The 24,183-nt window shown below is 48.0% G+C and overlaps 1 pseudogene; it reads right to left on the reverse strand.

Annotated features, from left to right (window-relative positions):
• Window positions 1-24,183, reverse strand: part of LOC138515409 (zinc finger protein 850-like) — a 131,293-nt pseudogene that overhangs the window by 88,784 nt on the left and 18,326 nt on the right.

Here is a 24,183-nt window from a genome sequence, read left to right on the forward strand (position 1 = left end):
ATGATGGCTCGGGGCCTTCGTCATCGGAGGGGCAGGCATAGGCCAGAGGGCAGGAGGACCCAGGACTGGAAGTGTCTTCGGTGTGGCAGCGGTTAGGCCATGCTATAGATGCGGAGGGGCAGCGGGCAGAAGAGGCACGGCTCATGATGGTCAGGGCGGAGAACTTCATGCGGAGGGCCCCGAGGCGGGCCGAGTGCCTCGAGGCAATTCGTAGGGAATTGGAGAACTTGTCGTCGTCCCTGTGAACCCTCGGGGCCATGGAAGAGGGCCACCTCCAGGACATTGAGCATGAGTTCGATGATGCCCTGGCCTGGGACATCCAATAGTGAGCCGTCGGACTAGCCCGCTGCCATTGTAAATAGTTTTTAGAGTTAGGTTTCCTTTTATTTGTGGTCAATGGACAATGCCACACACATTTATATATAGTTATATTTTTAGGTAGTTTCTTAAGTAGGTTTCATTTGTTTAGTTGGGCTCATGGACCCTTTACATCGTTGGACAATGGATTGATTTATTTTGGGGATTTTTGCTCATGGATTAATGGATTTTTATTTTGGACAATGGATTGTATATAGTTACATCATGGATTCATTTTGATTTTTTTTTTTTCACATGGAGTAATGTTTTTTTTTCCAGGACAATGTATTGTAAATAGTGATTTTGCATTTTTATTTATCATTATGAACATGAAACAATGGATATCTTTTTTTTTTAACCTTTTCTTGGATTCTTTCATCTTTTTCACATGGTTTTCATTTCATGTTTGATATGCTTTCATTTCATTTATTTTTGTACATAATACATTTTCATATTTTAGTTCCATGTGTGGGATTTGCTCATTGGGTTGATGCATGTGAAATTGTGGATTTACACAGGCAATGCCAACCAGTGTATGTGTGTGATGGACATGTGTTGATGTTGGTTTGTGTCTTGAGATAGGCATGTCAGTGTGGGGTGGATTGGGAAATCATTGCGTCTCAAGAATGGGGTGGTGTGATGTGGTATTTTTTGGTGTAGAAGTGGGCCATGACTGCGCATCTTTATTTCGTGCAGGGGGGGACATGAGTGGGGGCCTGCTGGCAGGTGCCCCTGACTGCTGGGGTGTGGGGGTGCAAAGGGACATGAGTGGGGGCCTGCTGGCAGGTGCCCCTGACTGCTGGGGGATGGGGGTGCAAAGGGACATGAGTGGGTGATCAGTAGTGCAAGTTGACATGTGGCTTGGCTGGGGGGCATGCCCATGGTAGATGGGATGCCTGCGGTACATGACCAGGGGTTCAGGGTAGTCCCCTGTGCTGTGGGCTGCCTGCAGGGGCCGTGGGGGGGGTGTAGAGGGAACACCTGGGAGGACCCACACTGCCAATTCTCGTGTAGGACTCCCTGCGCACCCCTGAAATTCAGTACACCACTCCCGACAGCAAAATCGTGTGTGAAACTTCCTGCGCACCCCCGAAATACACGTGCCCTGCTCAAATCGCGTGTGAGACTCCCCGCGAACCCCAGTTATACAATTACCCCACTCGCACAGGCCCTTTCGCGTGTGAAACTTCCCGCGCACCCCAGGGATAAATGTACCCCACTCGCACAGGACCAATATTCCTGGGGTTCGCATGAAGTTTTACACGCGAAAGGGCCCTGTGCGAGTGGGGTACGTGTATTCCTGGGGAACCCTTCTTTCTTCTTGGCAGAGCTGAAAAAGCTTGGATGCTCAGGAAATCATGGCATGAAAGGATCCAATCTCATCGGGCGGGGACGTAGTTGCCCCCGTCGTCAACTGTACCTGTGGTAGCCATGTCCGTGCCTGTATCATCCCTGTGGGTAGTAGACCGGGGGAAGGCAGAGCAGGCCGCAGAGGTGGGAGAGGTGGCGTAGGATGCGTCGTCCTCCTCTTATGCGGTGGACTCTCCGAAGGTCTTGGCTCCGGTTCCCCCGTCAGGTCTGGCTCAGGTACCTCTGTCGGGTGAAGGGGCAATCTTGTCCTTATCTCCGAGCATAAGGACTGAATCGCAGACAAAATGGCCGCCGAGGTGTCCTGCGGCGCTGGAAACGACGGGCGCGAGGGCTCTTGAGGAGCCTCGTCAGCGACACCGTCGCTCTCGTTGTCGCCCTCGTCGGGATCCCTCCCGATGGGCTGGGCCTCTTCCACGACTTCGATGAGCTCTTCTTCAGAGGTCGTGTCCGTATCCACGATGGCCACCAGCCCCTCCCCCACCTTTTCCAACGAGGACTTTGTGGGGGTCTTCTCAATGGGCCTGAAAGACAACTCCCTCCGCGGTGGCAGGGAGACTCTGGGTCCCAAGGGCGCCTCCACTGGCTGAGCCAGGGCCGCGGCGACATCCTCAATCGAGGTCTTCGCAGGGTGAATTAAGGCCATTACCACCTTCTGGACGCCTGGGCCCTTCACCGTGGGGGGAGGGTCCGAGCCTCGCTCCCCCTCTGCTGGAATCTTCGAGATCGACCGGGGCCTCTCCAGAAGCTTCGCCGGGTTCTCAGACTTTAAATTACCCGAGTCAGAGCGTTGGCTCGTGGTTGATGGCGCCGGGGAGGATGCGCCCTGCCTGACAGCCAAAGAGCCAGACCGTTCGGCGCTCCCGGTGCCCGCGGACTCGCAGTGCTTAGCCTTTTGTTGGGCCCCCGTCGCCGGGGCACCCTCACAGGACTTAGAAGACCGCTCAGACTTCTTTTTCTTCTTCTCGCCTGACGGGCTCTTCCCTTCCAGCCAGTTGGCAAGACGGAGGTGGCAAACCTTCATGGTCCGCTCCGACATGTTCTCACAAAACGCACAGTCGATCTCCTTGTGCGTCTTGTCCTCCTGAAAAAGCACGAAAACGCAGCAATAGCTCGAGAGCTACAGCACGAGGACTCCCAACACTTGAACGTGCGGTAAAAATCTGAGGATGGCTGCCGGAGGCGGGGTTTAGGGAAGGGCAGTCATTGGCTGGGGGCAGTATGACCCAGAGACCAGTGATTAATTACTACTAAGAAAGACAGATCAGAAACGATACTGATTTATTCTATACCGAGGATTCCCGGCCTGACGACTGGGAATGAGCATGTGAATCGATGCCAGACCCCATGCTAGAGAATACTAATTATAATCTAACATGTTTGAATCCCAAGTTGACGGTACATGGGTTGGCATTCCTGTAAAGCTGGGTCACCCTCGTGAGTCTTTCAGATTGTCAGTGCCAAGGCGGGGGAAGCGATTGTTATGTACATTTGCACCCACCATGTCAAAGAGAGGGAAACTGGAGCAGTGTGAGGCTCGCCAGGTTAATCCTCTTGATCAATTGAGGAAATGGGAATCCAGGAGCACAGTGATGAGTGGGCCTAATGGAACGAGGCCTCACTTTGCTTACTAGGAATCCTGACACTGGCCTCACTGCCCTAATCAAGAAATCTAATACTGGGCCTAACAGTGCATAATGGGGGTAATGGAAGTGGACATCACTGTGCTACAAAGGGATTCGGACATCTAGCATCACTGTGGTTACTAGTCTAAACTAGAACCTGCCAACTGGAAGCACTGTACTTACTAGGGTAATCTAGCTCCTGACATTTAACATCGCTGTGTTTACTAGGGTAATGTATCACCTGATATCTAGCATCACTGTGCTTGCTAGGGTAATCTAGAACCTGGCATCTTCCATCGCTGTGCTTACTAGGCTAATCTAGCACCTGAAAACTAGGAGCACTGTGCTTACTAGGGTAATCTAGCACCTGGCATCACTGTGCTTACTAGAGTAATGTAGCATCTAGCATCACTGTGCTTACTATGCTAATCTAGCACCTAACATCTAGGATCACTGTGCTTACTAACTGAGGCCAAGATAAAAACGCATGTTTGGTGGCTGACATGGCAAGTTTGTAATATCCTGTGGAGTTTGCGCTCAAAACAAGGCCCAAAAAGACAATCACCAGGCTTGCTACAGCCATTAGAGATTCCACCTACAACTTGGCATACCCTATCGCTTGATTTTATAACGGACCTTCCTCCTTGTAACAGATTCAACACAATTTTAGTGGTGGTGGATTTATTTTCGAAAATGGCCCATTTCATCCCACTAAAAGGATTACCCTCAGCTTCAATCTTGGCTAAAGAATTTCTGGAGCAGATTGTACGAATACACGGATTTCCTTCCATCCTGATCTCAGACTGTGGCAGCCAGTTAATCTCACGCTTCTGGAAGAAATGTTACGAGTTAGCTCAAATCGATGTAAGACTCTCCACCAGTCACCATCCCCAAACTGATGGTCAGACTGAGAGGACAAACCAGACCTTGGAGCAATATCTCAGGTGCATGCTACATCAAACTGAAAGCAGCTGGAAGAATGTTTTCTGGATCACCGAGTATGCCTATAACAACTTCCTACATTCCAGTACAGCTCAAAGTCCTTTCTATACAATTTTCGGGTTGCACCGGCTAACTTCCAATCTTGACCCGCCGCAACTTCTGGAAATGCCAGCTGTGAAAAGTTTGCACTCTACCATCACTCAAGCCTACAAACAAGCGACGGATCATCTAAAACAAGCTAAGGAAAGATACAAGAAAGCAGCCAACGTGCATAGAAGTGAAGCTCCAAAATATCAGGTTGGGGATGAAGTCTGGTTGGCATCAAAGCACATACAAAGGACCTTGTACCTTGAACCCTAGATATTTAGGTCCATATACCATTAAGGCCATTATCAATCCGGTGGCAATGAAACTGGATTTACCCCCACACATGAAGATTCATCCTGTGTTTCATGTCTCACTTTTGAAACCAGTGCAACCTGGAACACGAGTTGTGAAACCACCAAAACCGATCACAGTCAACGGGACCCCCGAGTTCGAGGTTAAAGAAATTCTTGACTCAAAAATCACCAAATCAAAACTATTTTACTTGATAGACTGGAAAGGGTACGGACCGCATGAAAGATTTGTGGGAACCTAGCGAAAATGCGCATGCTCCACAATTATTAAAAAGGTTACACCGCAATCACCCGAACAAACCAGGACAATGGGTGAGCCCCCCATTAGGGGGCCCTGGGGGGGCAGGTGGGGGGGTGAGGGAGCGCTGTCATGGTGCAGGCTCCCAAAACCCTGAAACTGGTGAGCCCATCCCTGACTCTGGCATCCTTAGGGGCTTATCAGGCCCCCAGCTAGGCTCACCTGGACTCAATCCTGGCGCTGCTATCGCCAGGCTCATGGTAGGTGTTAACTAACTGGTCTATATACTCAGCTCTGGGAGGCTGAGCCACTCAGTGCAGGGTGTGGCTTGGGACTACTTTACCTGAAGAGGCGGGATACGGTTAAGGGGACTATTTGCCTGGAACTACTTCCAAGGCCATTTAAACTGCACCCTGCAAACTAAACACGCTTCACGTTATTCTGCACTCCTGCAGCATAACGCTCACTGTGTCAGTTCAGCTCTGGCTTCAGCGACACCCGTCCAGAATCTTCTATCCATCGGCACCTGTGAAAAGAGAACAACAGGAGTTAGTAAAGCGTTGAAGGCCTTACCTGCAGTCAACATCCTGGCCTTGCCTTCTGCTTATCCACGGACTGCCGCATCTGCAGAAGAGCAGTACAAAAAGGTATCCTCTCGGGTAGCTACTCACCTGGGGTCGGCCTCCTCCAGGAACTCATCAAGCAGTTCTTCATCATCATCATCATCCTGTATCGCGCCGCACCTCAACACCGTCTAGTAATGCCGTCGAGAGGTTCTTCCATCTTCTTCCTGGAATTGCGCCGCACCTGCCGAATAGAAAAGACAAAGCCGGTTAGTCTCACACAGCAAAGGAAGGCTAATTAAAATGAACAATTAGCACGCCTCGCACAGCGCTATACTCACCGGCAGGAATCCTGCTCATCATTGTCAGGAGAGTCAACCCATCATGCGAAAACCGCTCAACTCAGCACCTGAAAGACAAGAACGAACATTAGTTACTTTTGAGCTGCAAAGACTTAAGGCAGCTATTTCAAGGAGTTATTGGGATAGAGACGTACCTGCTTAATCCGGTTCTTCCAATTCAGCAACCTCCATCAGATCATTGAAGTAACTTGATCTTGGGAAGACTGTATATCCGCGCCCCTGCTAGAGACTGCAGGACATAGAACTCACCTATAAGAAAAAAAACTAAGGTGAGCCACAGGAAGAGAGGGAAATCGGAAGGAGGTGAAACCAAAACCAGCACCATTCGGTTGACTAACATCTTGTTTCAACTTGCAGGAGAACGTCTCCTGCGGTGAGAACGAAGGGAAGACACGGGCTAGCACCCTCATTTAAGCAGTGCAACACCAGTGCAGACAACATCCTTTGGACATGAGTACGCCCACATGGAGACCAGGTGAGCGTGACATAAACATAGAAATTAGCACAGAGCCCCCTGGATCGCCAAGGGTCAAAGACGCCATGGTGACCTGCGGAGGGGGTGGGGCAACAAGAGGAAAGTAACTTCCTCTTGAGATCCCAAGAGGAAGTTACAGTGACTGACTGAAGTGTCAGCTTGTCTGACTCAAAAAGGGCACCTCTCCCGTTGCGGCCGTGGTGGGGTAATGTGTCCTGCCATGTTGTGATGGGATCGGGGCCCCGGCTCAGCCCCACTTTTTGGTGCCTGCCTGTGTTCTGCCTAGGTGGCCCGGCCCACTTAAAGCACTGAGAATTAGTCTTTGTTCCCTGCTCCGGTGTGTTCCATCATATCTCATTTTCTCCACAGTCACTTCCATCTCACCTATTAGGCTTTCTGTCATTCCTTCAAGGAGTGGTGTACTTTTGCAGGAGGGCAAGGGGTGTCACTTTCTCCAGTGTCTTTTTGGATATTTCATTCCCCACGCAATCATCTTCTGAAAGTAAGGATGGCGATATTTCTGAGCTAGAGCAGCCCATTGCACCCAGCATTTTTGTCTGAATTAAAGAAATAAAATAGGATACTGTGCATTTACAAATACAGCTGAAGTCAGAATTAGGTAACCCCAAGAAAAGAGGAATACAAACATGACAATGCAAAAAAGTAAAAAAGTTGGAAATGGCATTAATTCAAACATAAAACTAATGAAGAACGTCATCTAACTAATTGAAACAACTGATGCACCACTTTTCCCGTAAGCAGTCACACACAAAGCAAAACCAGAAAATGAAATGGTTAACATACAAATGGAGGTATTACTAACAATGTATTTTTAATGTTCACACACAGTGACATATTGGCAGAAGCCCAATATTCTTTCAATCAGCATTTCATTCAGTTTATGAAGGTTTACATTTGACATCCAGGATCAATTTTGTTTGGTAAACATTTTTGTTCACTATCCCTTCTTGAAATTCAGCGAAACTGGCTATAATCATCATTACGCCTAAAACTATTTCTTTTCAACCAGAAAGGTACCATTTCATTTGCAAATTTGCATCTGTTTCATTGTCTCAAAGTTCAATGAATACATCTATTCCATTTGCTCATCCTTCTTTATTTATAAAGGGAAGCGTTTCACAAGACAGTGATTTAGCCAGTGGTAATCTGTCACTTGTTGCGTGTCAAAGACAAGTGGAAATCGATGTGGAAGCCTGATCTTTAGAGATTTGGTCAATATCCATGCCAAACAAAGTCCCATTGAAGAAGCGCTTTCTCCTCTCTGCAGTTGCTTCAGTTGCAGAAGAGATTTCCCCACCTGCATGTTCTTTCTGATGACAGATAAGTACATCCTGCGTACTGAAGTATTTCCCACATACAGTACATTGAAAGGGTTCCTCATGTGTGTGTGTTGTCTGGTGCCTCACAAGGCTACTGTGCCAACTGAAGCTTTTTCCACATTCAGCACATGTATAAGGGTTTTCACCTGTATGTTTTCGTATGTGATTAATAGGACCACCTTTATGACTGAATCTTTTCCCACATTCACTGCACTGATATGGTTTCGTATGTGTTCTCTGGTGTTGAATAAGCAGTCCCTTCTGAACAAATCCTTTCCCACATTCAGTACACGTATGAGGTTTCTCACCTGTGTGTGTTCTCTGGTGGCTAATAAGCCGTCGCTTCTCAACAAATCCTTTCCCACATTCAGTACACGTATGAGGTTTCTCACCTGTGTGTGTTCTCTGGTGGTTAATAAGATGCCCCTTGCTAACAAATCCTTTCCCACATTCAGTGCATGTATGAGGTTTCTCACCTGTGTGTGTTCTCTGGTGGCAACGAAGATGCCCCTTATGAACAAACCCTTTCCCACATTCGGTGCAATTGTAAGGTTTCACACCTGTGTGTGTTGATTGATGATCAATAAGACCGCCCTTATGACTGAATCTTTTCCCACATTCACTGCACTTATGAGGTTTCTCACCTGTATGTGTTCTCTGGTGGTTAATAAGCTGTCCCTTCTGAACAAATCCTTTCCCACATTCAGTACACGTATGAGGTTTCTCACCTGTGTGTATTCTCTGGTGGTTAATAAGCTGTCCCTTCCTAACAAATCCTTTCCCACATTCAGTACACGTATGAGGTTTCTCACCTGTATGCATTCGCTGGTGGAGAATAAAACGTCCCTTCACAGCAAACCATTTCCTACATTCAATGCACTCATAGGGTTTCTCACCTGTATGTGTTCTCTGGTGTTCAATAAGCTGTCCCTTCCGAACAAATCCTTTCCCGCATTCAGTGCACTCATGTGGTTTCTCACCTGTATGTGTTCTCTGGTGGTGAATAAAATGTAGCTTCCGATCAAATCCTTTCCCACATTCAGTGCACCTATGAGGTTTCTCACGTGTATGTGTTCTCTGGTGTCGAATAAGATGTCCCTTCTGAACAAAGCCTTTCCCACATTCAGTGCACCTATGAGGTTTCTCACGTGTATGTGTTCTCTGGTGTCGAATAAGATGTCCCTTCTGAACAAAGCCTTTCCCACATTCAGTGCATGTATGAGCTTTTTCAGCTATGCTTTTGTGTGGGAAATATGTATGTTCTGGATCCCACATCCTTTGCATTGGTAAGGTTTCTCGCCAGCCTATTTTGTCAGAACCTTAATAAGAGGACCCTTTTCACTGAAACATTTCCGGAATCAGAATGCAGATGAGCTTTCTCATGTGCAGGTAATTTCTAGTGACAATTCCTATCAACAAATTACCTTTACATTCACAATGTATATAAAATAGCGTTCTGTCAGGAACAAAAGACAAAACAAAAAGGCTGTTTGATGTACAGTACAAACACAATTTTTCAGTAATCTATCATTCGAGATATGTTTTGTAGCTCTATGTTGCTGGATGTTACCACGGAGGTGTTGAATGGGCATAAACATTTATGTATTCAATAGCCTTCTCATTCCCAGTTCCTGAATACTCTGAAAAGACAACGGGCCCCAGATGATATCATCCTAAGATGTTAGGTAATTGTATGTTCCATCATTGAAGCCTTCCATGCATTAGTCCAGAGAATTTTACAATCACTTTTGTTGCATTTCTACAGCATCAATCACCTATTGAAATAAAGGTGCATATTGTTAATTTCAACATGTTCGCAATTGCAGGCATCACATGTATTAAGCAGACTAGTTCTTGACAGTAGTGAGGTGCATTAGTTATTTACTGATTTAACAATGAGTGCCATGTATTGGGGAACGGCACCCTAATAGCTGGTAGTATAGGAGAGTAGGTGTGCACCAATGATGAAATATAATTAGACAGAGGGGATATGCAGCAGGAATAGCAGAATTCAATTTTTTTTACGTAGAAGCTTCTGGTATCCAAGAGCATAAGACAAAACATTAGGCAGGTTAGATGACTAAAAGATTAACAGTATATTCTCCATACTTCAAATATATAAACTATTGGGACATGTGTTTCACACTAGGTACGCAGTTTGCTACCAATCGTGGCCATTATTTAAACACTATTACGCCATTAGTGATGACTTCATTAACATGGGGTGAATGTTTATTGCTACAAACACAAATACATGTCCAACAGCACTGTTGAAGAAGCAACAACAGATATGAGATTTAGGGACATTGCCAATTTCACAGTGGGAAGAGACTGGTGCTAAGGCCATGCTGGCATTACATTCAAACATTGGGCCTTAATATGAGTCCGGCGGTAGCAGGAAAAAAACAGCTGCCGCCAGAGTAATTCCCCCCCCCCCCGGGACCCGGCCATGGGGACTCACCGGGGCATTACAGCCCTGGCAATCCCAGTAATTCCCCATTGCCGGGCACCGGAAATCATTACTCCCCATTCCCATTCAAGTCCCATTGGACTCAATGGGAATGGGGAGGACGGATGCACCAGCACCATTCATGAATGGTGCATCCGTGAAGGTCTGCGAGTGGGTGCTGATCCGGTAAGAAAGGTGCCGGTAGCTTACCTTGCAAGCAGGAAGTTACCAGGTGGGCGGGGCTTGCTAACTTCCTGCTCGCTGCTCTTTTTCTCCACTTAGCAAGCCACGCCCACCTGGTGCCTTCCTGCTTCCCGCTCTTTTTCACCACTTAGCAAGCCACGCCCACCTGGTGCCTTCCTGCTTCCCGCTCTTTTTCACCACTTAGCAAGCCACGCCCACCTGGTGCCTTCCTTCACCATCACTGTCTTGTGGCCAATGCTGGAAATGACTTTTATGGGCTTCTTTCATTCACGGTGCGTCACACTTTCTCAACTCTCATGCTGGACTTTGTAGGGGAGGGAAGGTCCAAAAGACCCCCCCTTGCCTACATCCCTCCCCAGGTCATGGCTCATTGGGCGTCCCCTCATACCACCAGGGCCCAGGTGGTGGGGGGCTCACCTACTGAAGGCATTGCCCACACATTGAATTTAATTAGGCCTCAGAAACCATTTGGTCTAATAAAGATGGTGTGAACTCAGCGCACTGTAGCGCAGCCCCCACCCTCAGAGAGTTTCAATTATCCCTGCTGCCACAGCACCCTGGCAGATCCGCTGTGAGCCCGTTCCCACGAGTAAAACGGACATGAGCTAGCGTCAGATACTAACACTAACATTTCACCTTCCGCAGTGTACCACTGCTCCCAGCATGACCCGGCCAGCGAGGCCTGGGCAATGAAGAGAACTGTAAAATGGTCACTGGATGGAAACCGTAAAGTCCCCAAATATTAATGCCAAAACTATCGGTGATATGTGCATTCTCTTCTCAAAACCCCTTCTACTTAAGAAGCCTGTAGAAATGTGTAATTGTGGTAAAACGAATGTTCACATGACCCCAGCAATGGAGGACCCACACCCCTGCAGTGTGTGCAAATAATAAAAAGCGTTCCGGGGACTATACATTATATGTATCATTGAAAAGCTTATACTCCACGGTCCCGCGCCATAACTGAATTAATGCTGCTAGAGTACAAGGGAAGACAAGTGTAATCATACAGAGGGCTCATGTGAGGGACGCTCATGTGAGGGACGCGCGAAAATGCACCCGTCATGTATGAATGTCTAAAGCTCTTATGTATGAATGTCTAAAGCTCTTATGTGCAAGGCCATACCACACTACTACCTCACTTACTGCAAATGTATATGCATATAACTAAATGCTGTAGTTGTTAAAGCATAGTGTATAAATAAGGTATCCAGACTGGTTATATTTGAGAGATACTTAGCAGAGTTGAAATGTATGTTTTCAAGCAATCCAAATGAGTATTATAGAGTGTTTAAATATTTGAAATGCTTATATCTAAAGTCGGCAACACACGAGGAAGATGCCTTTGTGAATATGTGCAAGGCCATTCCCCCTCCCACCCTGCAAAGACTGCCAAACGAGAGAGCAGAGGCCCGCGCTGCGCTGCTTCACCTCCCTCAACCAGGCTGGAGCCGCGTCACAGATTTGTAGTCCCCTCTGCAGCACCCAAGGCCACAGCCCGCCACCTGCATTATTTACAGCGCAGCAGTAAACCTCTGCCTAAATACACAATTCCAAAGGCGCCCCTCGTAAACCCCACAACCCACCGGATCACCTTAGACTTATGGCCCTGTGCAATTAAGACATCCAATACTGTGGCAACATACGACAGCACATTCATAACAACTTCTAACAAGACAGAAAGACATGTACCGCCCGTCCCATGCCCTGAGACTTAGCCCCTCGACCTGTGGTACCGGTCAACAGGACACTGGTAACCATGTCCTGACAGATCACCATCAGGCCCCTCACAAGGTGCATTCCTCCTGTGTTGCATTAACCTGTAGAATAACCTATTGGAAGATTTACTAAAGAAGATAATATTGCAATGACTGCGGTGTGCATGGCATAGGGCAAATAAGTCAGGAAAAGGTATTCATCTCTGACACAGGCCACACTGGCACAACAACACAGCTCGGATGAACTCAAGCCGACCCGCCAGGCCCAGCCCGACCCACGAGGCTGACCAGTGACGTCCTCCAGCCAAGACCAACCACATCACAGCAACGCCTATAGCTAGTCATCACCACCCAATCCCATTGAACTTGTGCCCCCTATAGTATGTAGGTTCTGATGACGTGTTTTGTAAATATATACGCCTGTCTTTGCTATCGTCAGACAGAGCGCTCTCGGAGTTTGCAGAGTCCTTTGCATGCCCTATTTTGACTGATAAACTCCCATTTAAGCTCACCCGCACTCTGTCTTGGCTTTATTCCCAACGTGGGAGAGTCCGTCATTGTCTCTCATTGCGGGGAGGATCGTGCTGGCTGGGGACGCTTGCCTTCAACTTCCTTTGCATCTTGTACTCATGGTGACCCTGAATCATGCTGGACCCATCTTCATCTTGTATCCTGGCTCGCAACATTAAGTGTTACTACTGACTTCATGGTCTGCACCCGAGTACATTCGTGCTTCCTAACCAAGTGGCCTGTGGTTGTGTCCTACAGCTCTCTATGAATTCTAGACTACAGCAGTGGGTTCGCTCGGATCCTGCAGAGATTACTGACTTCAACATGGATCTTGTCCACGGTCTCCCTTATGCTCAGGGTCAGGTGTACCTACCTGACGAACAGACCCGCGTGAAGGCACTCAACTGGTGTCCTGATTCTCGAGTGGCAGCACATCCAGGACTAAGAAAAACTCTTGATCTACTCATGAGATGGTGTTGGTGGCCTGCTATGTACAAGACCGTGCGTTTGTATATCTCCTCCTGCACTATTTGTGCCCAGGCGAACAGAGCTCGCTCCAAACCCGTGGGTCTTCTCCAGCCACTTCCGATCCCTGATTTGCCTTGGACCATGGTCTCAATGGACTTTGTTGTTGATTTACCACCTGTAAGGGGTTATGATACGTTATGGGTAGTCATCAACTACTTCACATAGATGGCTCCCTTTGTACACTGTAGGGGCCTGCCATCTGCTCCCGTTTTGGCAGACCTTTTCTTGCAGAACGTTTTGGTTTGCCCACCATTATAGTCTCTGACAGGGGGTCTCAACTTGCCTCCAAATTCTGGATGGCTATCACATCTCCGCTAGGGATTGATGACAGATATTCTTCTGCTTACCACCTGCAGACGGATAGTCAGACCGAGCGTCTCAACTCCACTATGGAACAATACCTTTGTTGCCTCATATTACAACACCATGACACCTGGTTTTCGGTGCTAGGGATGGCTGAGTTTGCCTATAACAATTCATCAACTGGGTCCTCTCCCTTCTTCGCTTTGTATGGTTTTCACTCGCTTCCCTTCCTTTATCACCGGTCTTACCACCCACCGTGCCTGCAGAGGCATCCTGTGTACGTGATCAAGTCAAGTTGTGGGATGACGTTAAATAGCACTTATTAAAAGCGCAGTCCACAGCGAAAACAGCATTGGACCTACACCGTTCTCCATCGCCCAGTTACCAGGTGGGTTCTAAGGTCTGGTTGTCCACGAAACACCTGAAAATACCAGGCCGCAAGGCCCTCTTGCCTCATTTTGTTGGTCCTTATCTGGTGACAGAGGTACTTAACCGGGTGGTGATATGTTTGAGGCTAACCGAACGGTGGAAGATCCAACCAGTGTTTCATGTCTCATTGGTTAAGCCCTGTTCCCTTTTCTACACAATTAGCTGCTCGTCCATGCCCTGTAGTGGTTCAGGGATCTAGTGCGTACGAGGTCCAGAAGGTCCTGGATACTAGGGTATCTAGAGGCCAATTACAGTATTTGATTGATTGGAAAGGGTACGGCCCCAAGGACAGGACTTGGGAACCTGTTTGCTATGTGCATGCTCCCGAATTGCTACTCCAGGAGGGTGGGGCTCTCTTTGGGGAGGGGAACTGTTAGGAAATGCTCTGGCATTCCCAAGCTGACTCCACATGGTCTTCCTTCTGTCAGCCAGAAACCACGTAGAATGTGTGCCAATCCTTGTTTCGGTCCCAACATCGGTCCATACCCCTGGCTCAGCGTTTCTGCCTCACAGCACGGAACGTTTCCAGTTGCCATGGAGACTGGGACAGCATCCTCCATGCTCCGGTCACGTGCAGCGTCAAGGACGATCACGTGATGGCAGATTCTTAAGCAATCACAGAACACTGCTACGGTGCTTCTGATTTGAGCTGACCATTGTTTTTTGACATTGCGCTATCTATCTTTAGTATTCTCGACTACGGTTTGTTACACTGACATGTTTCGTCTTTCTCCTTGTCTGCTCGGAAGTTGCCCACTCTTTACTGAACCTCTGCTTCTGCGACCCGGACTGTCTGCCTGCCTCTTCCTTGTCTGCTCGGAAAGGTACCCGCTTGTTGCCATTCCTCGATTCATGTTTCACGGATAGTCCTTGCCTCTCCCTTGTCTGCCCTCAAGATCCCGGACTAGCTTTCGTTTCATGGATCGCTGGTGTTACATTTGTCGACACCCTTTTAAAACCACAGAGCACTCTGAAATTCCAGTTCCTACGGACTTTAACTATCACTTTTTTCCCCCTTGCACTGCCATCTGTTTCAGTCTCATCTTTCATCGGATTCTGTTACAACTCACCTGGTTCTCACATCAAGGGATTCTGCCTTTTCCACTGAAGATCACAAGTCTTCCTCCACTGCACCCTCCGGTCCATCAGTGACCCATCTCCCGACCAATAATAATAATTTCGCATTTATATAGCACTACGAACCCTCAGGTATCCGAGCGCAGCTTATTATTACCCACGGTGTGTGGTTCTCATTTATCGACCTCGGAAGGATGAAAGTCTGAGTTTGAGCCTGCCGGGATTCGAAAATTGCTTTAGCAAGCTCTGCACGGATGTCAAAGCGAGCACTACTCGCTGTGCCACTTGACCGGAATAAGGGGCCGTCGTGTCCGATGGCCTTTGGACTAGAGACTTGCCACCTCAGGCTAAGGCATCCTCGTGCCGTCGTGGATAGTTTCCCCTCCATTGGGCCAGAGACTGCTTCATTCCGTACTACCTCAGTGGTAAGTATTTTCCTGTTCTTTTGGATAGAGTTGTGTCTTACTGGTTTCTTGGTCTTGTAATATAACTTTTCTACCTGGTCATCTATTGTAGAGTAAGTCCAACTTGTGTTCCAAGGTGTTTGTATCTGTGATCCTCCCCACCTACGTTTTAGCACAGGTTAGTGTGTGTGTCCTATTGCTCCAGTTCAGCGGATTGGCACTATGATCATGTGGTGATATCTGAGAAATTCACAAAGTACACTTCTGAATGACCCATCAGAAAGGCCCATTCAAATAGTATCAAAATCCCCAACTCTAAACTGAAAAGAACTGGAGGGTCCAGCTTCCCAGTAGTAGCAGCTCATCTCTGGAACTCCATCCCAGACTCACTTAGAGCTACTCCTTCCTTCCACGTGTTCAAAGCTAACTTCAAACTCTGGCTTCACACCAACGACTGCACACCAATGAAACAACTAATTGCATACACATGCATTCTGCTTAACTGCCACTGCACCTGTGCACACACATACAATCAACCAACCAACTCATTAGCAGACACTCCCCAGGCACATTCTTCCTTACAGAAGCCATGAACGCATTATCCTGGTCATGCTTCCACTGCACAGTCATCCACCACAGAGACCACCCATAAACATGTGCCCCATAAGGAGATTCAGTCGCCACACGTGCAGCCATATTTTGGAGGCCCTGGAGCCGCTGGACAAGGCCCTTAGGCTGGGCCAAGTATAATGAATTACAGTAATCCAGCCAGCTCACAACCAGAGCTGCTACCACTAGGAGCCTAAGCTCCAAGGATAGAAAAAGGAGTACCTATTGCAGTATTTTAAGACGATAGTGACTGGCTTTACAATCAGCAGACACCTGTGCATCCATCGCCAGAGTAGAAGAAATAACCACTCCCAAATTCTTAACCGTGGCAACTGGAACATGAAGCGGGCCCAAGGAGGACGGACAAAAAGAGGACACCCAGAGTGCAGGATCAGGGGGGGGGAGAACCCACCACCAGTACCTCAGTCTTGTCTCCATTCAACTTCAGCCAATTGTGGTCCATGCAATCTCCCACGGCAGACAGGCACTGATGCAAGCGCGAAAACATCTCAGCCTGATCAAGATCAAGCCGGATCAGGATCAGAGCGTTATCGGCATAGGAGTAGCACCTGATGCCGAAGGAGCGGATGAGACACACCAATGGCCAAATGTAGATGTTAAAAGGGATAGGAGACAAGGCAGAGCCTTGGAGCACCCCACAGGCAAGAGAACAGAAACCGGAGAGAAAAGGGGAAGGGAGAATCTATCTGCTAGAAAAGAGGTGAACCAGGCCAATACTTGGCCAGACATTTCAACCTGGGCAAGACAAGCCAGCAGGGTAGAATGGTCCACAGTATCGAAAGCCGCTGACAGATCAAGTAGAATCAGGGCAGCCACCCCCCCCCCCGTCGTCGTCCTGTACTGACACCAGAACACTTTCCGTACCTCGCTCAGGCCTAAATCCTGCACATTGGGCAATAAGGCAGCAGACTCGCTGCGTGGCAACTGGTGGCCGAGGTGGGCGCAAGGTTAGACTACGGCAATGCTCTATTTTCCGGCACTTCAGCCCATAATCTAAAACAACTGTAAACCATCCAAAATAATGGTCTACAAGCAGCCCTCAACCTCCCCAGAACTGAACATATTAGCTGTCTGCAAGATGGTACACTGGCTCCCCATCTGGAAAAGAAAACTCTTCAAGACCCTATCCATCATCCATAGATGCATTTCCAAGTCCGACTTGCCGACCTTGCCCCGAAGATTCTCCAAATCGCACTCAACAGAACACCTTACACACAAAGACTAGTTCAACCAACATTCAAATGTGGCAAACCAGATGGCTCAAGCTTCCCAGTCATAGCAGTGAAGCAATCGAACTCCCTTCCACTGAAACTCAGATCAGAAGACATGACTCTTCAGCCGTGGAGCGAGAAAGTGTTGGAATCCAGGGAGTCGGGAAACAGAGACGTGGAACGGTAGGCACTGAAATCAAGATAGGATAAAGAGTGTTTAAGATGCAGAAAGGTTAGTAATATGCAAGACTTATCAGGAAGATCCTAGATGCGAACTCACGCAGCGTTGTTGTGGAGGAGTAGCAACGCATCCGTGCGTCGTTCACAGGAACAGATAAACCTCCTCTCGGGTAGGGGGATGGTACTTCCTGGTTACTGAGGCGTGCAACATCTAGATCCGCATCTTTAGTTTCGGCGGCCATCTTGCCAGTAAAAATGGCCGACACCCACCATCCCAAGGTCCATCGATGCCACAAGGACCAACGCCTTCGGAGAGGCGTGACAGTATGCCATCTCGAACGACCCGGTCCACCCGGTTTATGAGATCAAAAAAACTGGCGGGCCAGATCAAGAGAATGAACAGCTGATGCAGGTTCCCATGAGCGATCGGCCGGAGAATACCCCTTCCAGTCAATCAAGAACTGTAGACGTCCCCGAAAAAGACGAGAATCGCAGATGCCAGCCACTTCATATTTGGGACCCATCGGAGTGACGACAGGAGGGGGGGGCACCAATTCTTACTCAGGAGAACCGATCAACAACGTCTTTTTTCAATTGTGACACATGGAATACAGGATGAATCCTGGACCTAGACGGAGGGAGCTTGAGTCTGTAAGCAGACAATCCCAATCGTTGCAAAACGGGAAAGGGACCGAAGTATCTAGGTGACAATTTGGAAGGCACCTGATGTCGGGGCAGAAATCCGGAGGCCAACCAAACTAAATCACCCGGCACCAATCTCAGAGCCGGAGAGCGATGCCTATCAGCAAAGCGTTTGACACGGGCCTGGGCTTCCAGGAGAGAGGTCTTAGCTGTCCGATGTCCCGCCTGAATAGTATCAATGAGATTGTCCACATCGGGAAACTTGGACGAGGATACTGGACCACTGGGAAAACACATAGGGTGATAACCGTAGGAGCAAAAGAAAGGACTGCACCCCAAGGCGGAGTGAAGAGAGTTATTATAGGCAAACTCAGCCAAGGGTAACAAGGAACACCAGTTGTCTTGCGAGGCAGAAATGTAACAATGCAAATATCCCTCCAGAGTCTGATTAAGACGTTCCGTTTGACCATTAGTCTGTGGATGGAACCCAGAACTTAACGCTCAGGAGATGTTCAAACTCTTGCATACCTGCTGCCAGTATCGAGAGGTATACTGCGAACCGCGATCAGAAACAATTGTTTCAGGAAGCCCATGAAGAGAGAAAATTTGTGAAAGAAAAATCTTTGCCATCTGGGCTGCGGTGGGAATCCGAGGAAGCGGACAAAATGTGCCAATTTTGTAAAGTAATCGACTGTGACCATGATTACCGTACAACCGTCCGACAATGGTAGTTCAACAATAAAATCCGTTGAAATCATTTGCCAAGGACGGTCAGGGACATGCATAATCAATAGAAGGCCTTAAGGGGCAGACCGAGGGTATTTAGATTGTAAGCATATGGGACAAGCGGAAACAGTCTGTAATGTCTTGAGTTCCGGCCACCAGAAATTTTGTTGGATCAATTCCCTGGTGTAGTCACACCTCTGTGACCAGCTAGGTAGGAGTCGTGGCATAGATGTAGAACAGTTCTTCTTAGTTCCACTGAAGGGAGAAACAGCTTCTTGTCTTTATACGCACATCCTTGGGACAAGGTAAGTTCCAAATGGACAAAAATTTAGGATTCAACTGGATGAATTGAATGGTCGAATTTGCCACATTCTGAAGAAATGTGGTAACCACCTGCACAAATTTGGCTCGGGGGGGGGAAAAAAAAGGGCTCTAATCGGAAAGGCGTAGAGGAGTTATAATCATTTCTGGACAAAGCATCCGCCTTAAGATTGCATTTACTTTTATTCCCGGAAGAGCCAATCTCATAAGGCGAAAAGAAGTGTGCCCAACGTGCCTGTCGGCTATTCCGGGTCTGAGAATATTGTAATGCATGTGAATTACTGTGGTCTGTTCTGACCTCAATCGGGTGTCTTGCCCCCAATAGCAGGTGTCTCCACTCTTCAAATGCTCCTTTTATCGCCAGTAATTCCTTTTCGAGCACTGAATATTTCTGAAGGCGAAAGTGTATTCAACAGATAGGCTACCAGACATTCTATTCCTTGATCGTTCTCTTGAAGCAGCACGGCCCCAATGGCCTGATGAGATGCATCTGATTCGACTCTTTTGGCTTGGTCTGGAGTAATCAGGATGGGTCCTGTGAGGAAATGTTTCTTCAGTCTCTCAAATGCTAGATGTGCCTCTTCCGACCAATGAAATCGTACGTCTTTCTTAAGAAGAGAAGAGCTGTCATTGAGAGAATCTCTTCTGAATAATGCGGGATGAAACATCTGTAGAAGTTCGCAAATCCCAGGAATCTCTGTAGATCCTTGATGCACATCGGAATAGGCCTTTCGGTAATAGCCGATACCTTCCTAGGGTCCATGGCTACCCCTTTTGCTGATATTATGTACCCCAGATATGCCACCTGGTTCCTGTGAAACTCGTATTTGTCCAATTTGCAATAGAGATGATATTTGAGCAATCTCCGTAGGACTTTTTACATGATGACTTTGTTCATCTGGTGACGTAGAGAAAACCAGAATATCATCTAGGTAGACTATAACTGTGTGAAGCAGGATATCCGAAAATAGGTGGTCCATAAAGCGTTGGAAAACAGCTGGGGCGTTGGACAGACCGAATGGCATTACTTTATATTCATAATGTCCCAAGGGAGTACGTAAAGACGTTTTCCACTCATCGCCAGCTTGTATATGAATGAGATGGTAGGCCCTGCAGAGATCTAGTTTTGTGAAGATGGTAGCTCCTTTAACGGCCTCAAGAATATCCGGTATGAGGGGCATAGGATAACGATCAGGGGTAGTAATTTTATTCAAGCCCCGAAAATCAATACACGGTCTGAGTTCCGTAGAGTCCTTCTTGGAGATAAAAAAATAAGGAAGCTCCAGCTGGCGAGGTGGATTCCTGAATAAGCCCAGTGCATAGATTCTTTTGAAGGTATTCCTTAAGGACTTCTCGTTCTCGCCTAGATAAAACATACAAGCGACCGAAAGGAATCGGTGCATCTGGAACAAGTTCCAAGGCACAGTCATCTCTACGATGTGGGGGCAATTCGGCATCGGAAAATACTGTCTGAAATTCCCTGCATTTGTGGGGTAATTCTTGAATATTGTTCAACAGAGGTGGAACAAGTCTTTTCTAATACGGAGATCGTAGGACGAAACCCCAAAGCTCCATCCGAGAGACAGTGCGTTAAACAATGTTCTGAACCGAGGAAGACAGTATCCGCCTTCCAATTGATGTAAGGATTATGGGCTCGAAGCCAAGGCAATCCTAAAATCACCAGGTAGTGTGCCGTACGGATTACATCAAATACAATGGTTTCTTGATGGGAAGAAATATTCATCAACAATGGTATGGTTTGTTCCTTTATGGGACCTGAAACTAGTGGACTACCATCCACCGACTCAACTGGTATTGCCAAGGTTTTAACAGAACACAGGATTTTATGCGTTGTCTTCCAGTAGGTATCGATAAAATTCCCTGCAGCCCCACAGTCTATTAAGGCCGTGACCAGAATGGAGTCTGAATCTCCCCATTTGATTTTGACTTGCAAGGCCATCATAGTGAGATCTGGGATGTCTGTTACTTGTGATGGCAATGTAGCTGTTGAGGAACCTGTTACTGACTCCCTAGCCGCGGTTCCCCTTGCGGTTGGGAAGTGGCGTTTCCCCGTCTCTTGACTGGAGTGAGAGGGCAATCTTGAACTGTGTTCTTTAGAACCACAGTACATACACAGCCCCTTGACTCGACGTCTATTGCGCTCCTCACGGGTAAGTCAGCCTCTTGTAGTTCCTATTTGCATAGGTTCTTCAGCCTGCGTTCACCCGGCACTATGAGAGTAAGTAACAGGTTGTCTTACAAGACGGCCGCGACGTCGTTCCCTTAATTTTTCTTGCAACCGGTACTCCATCTGCATCACCATTGTTATTAATTCTGCCAGATTTGGAGGTCTAGGAACTCGGGAGATCTCATCCTTTAATTCATCATTTAATCCCCCACGCAATAAAGTGATTAGGAGCATCATCAGCCCATGAGGTGCCAGCTGCTAACTGCTTGAAAGTGGTGATCTAAGGCAGCAGATCTTGTGATCCTTGTTTAAAAATCCAATAACTGTTCTTGGTCTGAAACTGATCTCTTGGCGGCTGAACATGGCTCTGAGGCTGTTCAAAAAAGCGGGGTAGGAATCTAATAAAGCATTATTAGTGTTAAGTGGTGTTGCCAATGCTAGAGCAGGACCGGTTAAATTTGCAATCATGTGTCCTACCTTATCACGGTCGTTCTGAAAAAAAGGCAGTCTTGAATTAAAATTGACCTGTACAAGCCTCAATAAAGGCCTTGAGTTTATGTGGATTACCATCGTACAAACCCCCCCGGAATTGGGCCTGGAGGTATCTCGGAACAACTAGGGACTCTCACCACCTGTTGTCGGAGAAAGGCATTCTCCTGTTTTAACACCTGAACTTCAGCAGTCAGTGCTTGCACCGCTGTAACCAATTGCTGTTGTTGGGCCGGGTCCATATTCTCCTGTAATATGTAACAATGAACCTCTGAGATAACCTGCTCAGACTTCCTGATCTAATCAGGATAGTTTCAAATCTGGCCGTTGCCAACTGCCGGTGATGATTCACAGGATGAAATCAAACACTCGAATAACTAGCAGGTTATCCCAAAGACTCACCGGTACCTCTCTTCCTCTCCTTGTGACTGCGACCTTCCAGTTGTGGGAGGAATCTGCTTGTTCCAACGGGGGGGACGAATGCGAAAAGCCTCCCAGATACCCCTTCTCCCCACTAGAAAACCAGAAAGGAGAAGAGATCCCAGGGAAACCCTCTGGGGAAGAAAACCCTGTGTCGACGGCTGCAGGAAAGTAGTCTTCAATGCAGCGGAGATTCAGGTGAAGTCCGGACACTGGTGGTCTTGAAAAAGAAAGAAAATGGTAATTACTTGCAGGTAGGTGAGAGGTGGATATGTAAGAGATTATGATTCAGATTACCCTTAAACAGGAGTGGAATGCGAGAAAGGGTGCCAACCGGAAACTTCTGAGAATCCCTAGGGTAGCATGAAATAGTGAGATTAGAACGAGTAATGGGACTGGATAGAATCAGGTAGAGGTCTCGGGAGAATCTTTTACCTGGATAGAAAGAAGGGCGGAGCTTGGAGTTGATTCAGTAGCAAAGGGTTTGGAGCGAACGGGTGCGGTACCAGTGTCGCGTATGTCTGTAGATGTAAACAAAGGGAGAAGGCAATTGAGTAGGGAGACGTTCGGAAGGTGGAGGATCTCGGAGAGCCTGAATGCCGCTTACCGTGTTTCGGAACGGAACCGGTGAGCCGTTTGGAGCAAGAAAGTGTTGGAGTCCAGGGAGTCGGGAAACAGAGACGTGGTACGGTAGGCACTGAAATCGAGATAGGATAAAGATTGTTTAAGATGCAGAAAGGTTAGTAATATGCAAGACGTATCAGGAAGATCCTAGATGCGAACTCACGGAGCGTTGTTGTGGAGGAGTAGCAACGCATCTGTGCGTCATTCACAGGAACAGATAAACCTTCTCTCGGGCGGGGGGGGGGCGGTACTTCCTGGATACTGAGGCGTGCAACATCTAGACCTGCATCTTTAGTTGCGGCGGCCATCTTTCCAGTAAAAAGGGCCGACACCCGCCGTCCCAAGGTCTATCGATGCCAAAAGGACCAACGCCTTCGGAGAGGCGTGACAGGGCCTCCTGTAAACCGGTTAATCCCACCACCCTGATGTCTGAGGGCTTGTGCGCGCTATACAAATGAATAAATAGATATAAAGAGGTGTAGACCTCTGCCCACAATGTGGGTGGGGCCTGCCGCGTACATGCGAGTGCCCAGCCGAAGAACACGTTCGGGAGGTACAGAAAGGTTGACCATTTTGTGAGGGTCTGTCCTGCCCTATTACTGGCCACCTAAGACACCCCGTTACCAGCCCCTGCCTCAAGGGAGGATACCCGACAAGCAGTGGGAAGGAGACTGCCCAGAATGTATGCGGCTCACCAGAAGAAAGAGGGCCTGTATCGGAGAAAGATGAGGACGGGGGAATACGTTCTTCCTATTTTGTGCCTAGGGATGATCGGAGGCATCACCAACGAGCGGGGCAGGACTACAGTAAGATTCCATGGAGTGAGGAATTTGATCCAAGGATCTGGGATCACCAGGTGACGAGAGGACTTCTTGTGTCCTGTAACGGAATGGGTGCCCGGACTGGAATTAATCGAGACCATAATGTTAGTTCACATGTTTGATGTTTACTGTTTAAAAAAAAAAGGAGTGCGTTGTGGTCCCCTTTAAGGATGGGGGTCATGACGTGACTGCCAAAATAAAAAAGGAACCTCAGCCGGCATTGCGGCAGCACAGCAGCAGACTCCCTGCGTGGCAACTGGTGTCCATGTCATTCGTTTTATATCTGCTCTGTGATCACTGCCGATTTGTACTCCTGGCCTGCCGGCCCATTGAGACAGTGACTGGTCTACGTGATCCCACAGACCCCCGGTTGTGTGATCACAGACCTGAGTGTCAGGGCAGGGTGACCCCCTGCATCTGGTGTGGCCACGTTATCGTGCAGCGTCTATTCCTGCTGGGTGCCCCTAGCAACTGTCTGGCTGGTCTGTGTGCGCACGAGCCAACCACAACACTGTCATCCTGGAAGGATTAAGGGGTAAATGGACCTTCAGTGATGCAAACTGGTGACCATGAGGTTAAACAGAGTCTGCAAGTGGATGTATTATTCCACTGAGCCACAGACCAGGACCCTGAATCCGGGA

The sequence above is a fragment of the Ambystoma mexicanum genome, chromosome 6q, assembly GCF_040938575.1.
Source record: "Ambystoma mexicanum isolate Mex_15411 chromosome 6q, UKY_AmexF1_1, whole genome shotgun sequence".
NCBI classification, from domain to species: Eukaryota; Metazoa; Chordata; class Amphibia; order Caudata; family Ambystomatidae; genus Ambystoma; species Ambystoma mexicanum.